We start from the raw sequence: 3,179 nt of genomic DNA on the forward strand, positions 1-3,179 counted from the left end.
CAGAACATTATAAGTTAGTCTTAAGATTCATTTCACAAATAAATGTTGTATATATATTATACTAACATAACTGGCGCAGTCAGTCTCCAAAAAACAAAACGGAATCTGCCTATACGTAAAAGTTAATAAAGTTAATTGGTGGAACTACTAAAAATAATAATATTTTGTGAAATTAAATAAAATAATTAAACCAAAAAAAAAAAAAAAATAATAATAATAATAATAAAAAAGAAGATGTGTATAAGAGACAGCCACAAATACTTTTTTGATAAAGAAAAAAATATATAGCAATAAATATTTTAATCGCTAATGTGCAAAATAAAATTTAACATATAAATTATGCCACGTTGTAACATAACCTTCATGTCACCACATGGTGGTAAACATTAAGGTCACCACAATTTTGTGATCGGATGATCAACWCCAACAATTCRATYAGTARCTTYGAYTAGCGGTACTTGGYAATGRCAACTAATCCAATTAGTTCCAGTGAGAACCAACCGGCAATGGCAACTGAGAACCGACCATCATTGCAGCTGCAGCATTTATTAGAAAATTAAGGTTTAATTCCCAATCAGAATAAGTGTAATAATTTTAATTTGAATGATGATTACTATAACTGTGCAAAACAAAATAGACATACACATTCAAGTTATAACTATAACAGAGATCAACAAGAACATAAAATAAATCAACAACATTTGAGAAATCATAATAAAAATATTCGGAAATTCTTTACTGATAAAAATAAAAATTTTTGGCCAAGGCAAGAAACAATGAATTATTCAAGTCAAGTTAATAATAAATTGCAGTTGCAAAACTCCAATCAATATAATAGTCCAAATTTTAGAAGAAGTGAGCTAATGAATACCGATTACGATAGAAACCAAGTTTAAAATTTTCATGTTATGGAATCAAGGGAATATTACCCAAAATAGAGCTACACATAGAAAATAATATCGTTTTCTGTTTAGTAGACATTGGCTCAACTACTTCACCTCTAAATGAAAAAGTACTACCTTACTACAAAAGAATTCCACTTCAAGTTCCATTAAAATTAAATCTTTAAATAGTGGAACTAAAATTAATTTTGAGATTATTACCAACTTACCAAAAGAATTTAAAAAAGATGCAACAATGTTATGGAATTTAACAAGCTTTGAGGGAAAAACGTTCGATGCAATTCTCGGACAAAATATTTTAAAACCACTAAAAGCAATTATTAATATGGACAAAGAAAGTATTACTATAAATAACATCGAAATTAAATTTCTGAAAGATTATCCGTATAGAAAAATAAACGAGTTTCATCATTTAAATACAATCAGTATATATGAAAAACTTTACAATATTTATATATGAACTTAAATACAGAAGAAAAGAGCGCTTTAAATAAAATACTCAAAAATTATCACAGAAGGCCAGCAGTTAAGTTACACTAACATTACAAAACACGAAATAAAAACAACTACCGACAGACCAATTTATACAAAAACTAATAGATACCCGCAAATACACGAAAAAGAAGTAACTGCACAAAGTACAGATATACTGAAGCAAGGCATTATAAAAGCAAATAACTCTCCTTATAATAGCCCCATATGGATCGTACCTAAGAAGAAAGACATAACTGGCGAGAAGAAATGGAGAATAGTAGTAGATTATCGCAAGTTAAACGAAATTACAACAGACGACAAATTTCCAATACCGAACATCGGCAATATACTAGACAAACTTGGACGASCACAGTACTTCTCGACGATAGATTTAGCAAAAGGATTTCACCAAATCCTTGTCAAAGAAGAASACCAGTTGAAAACTGCTTTTTTCTCAAAAGAAACCTTATACCTAGGTCACATTTTGACACCTGAAGGCGTTAAACCTAATGCTAATAAAATAAAAACTATTTTAGAACTAAAGATTCCAAAATTCGTTAAACAAATAAAATCATTTCTCAGTATATGTGGCTATTATCGCAAATTTATTAAGGAATTCGCAAATGTGGCGTACCCCATGGTAAAGTTTCTAAAGAAAGACGCCAAAATAAATATAAATGATCCAAATTTTATCAAATCGTTTGAAAAACTAAAGCGAATAATCACAGAGATTCCAGTGCTTAAGTATCCGGATTTTAGCAAACGTTTTGATTTGGCAACCGATGCCAGCTCCTTCGCAATCGGCGCAGTGTTGCAGCGGACAAACATCCTGTTTGCTTTGCCAGCCGAACTTTGAACGACCATGAGCGTAATTATTCGGTCACAGAAAAAGAGCTTTTGGCTATTGTTTGGACCGTGTTATATTTTCCTCCATATTTGTATGGCGTTAAATTTAATTTTACGTCCGATCACCAGCCGTTAAAATGGTTGTATACAAAAAGGCAAGGAAAAGATGCTAATCCAAGGCTTTACCCATGGTTAGTAAAACTAAGCGAAAAMAATCTCAACATCGATTATATTAAGGGAGGAAATAACCATGTAGCAGATTTTTTAAGCAGAATAAATTCTAATACTCATGAAATAAACGTAATGAAGCCTTTAAACAAATTCACATGTATCATAAAAATGTAACAGGTCACACTGGTATTAATGAAAACTACGAAGGATTAAAAAATGTATATATTAGCCAAATTTAAAAACTTTGTTACAGAAGTATATTAATAATTGCGATACATGCAATAGAATAAAATACGATCGCAAATCAGTGAAACCTATATTCGCAATGACCGAAACCCCAAAAGAAAACCATCAGATCATACATATGGACATTTCCACGAATTCAAAATAAAATTTTTTAACATTCATAGATCGCTTTTCAAAAATTGCTACTGCCTACTATCTTGAGGACAGAAATCACCAAACGATAATTGWGAAACTAATACAATACCAATCACAGAAAGGACATTTTGAAACATCGATAACAGACAATGAATTTAAAAGTGTAAACATTAGGGATTACCTCAGAACAGAAATCATAATTTTACATCTAACAAAACCAAATAATTACACTGGAACCTCCGACATTGAGAGGTTACATAATACACTAACTGAAAAACTTAGGATGTTAAACATAGAAAATAATTTAGGCATTAAAGAAAAAGTAAGCAAATCCATTGAGTACTACAATAATTCATATCATTCCATTACGAAAGAAAACCCAATTAATGTAGAATCAGGAAATTG

Source organism: Bactrocera latifrons, unplaced genomic scaffold (genome assembly GCF_001853355.1).
Source record: "Bactrocera latifrons isolate USDA-ARS-PBARC rearing strain unplaced genomic scaffold, ASM185335v1 scaffold_456, whole genome shotgun sequence".
Taxonomy (NCBI): Eukaryota; Metazoa; Arthropoda; class Insecta; order Diptera; family Tephritidae; genus Bactrocera; species Bactrocera latifrons.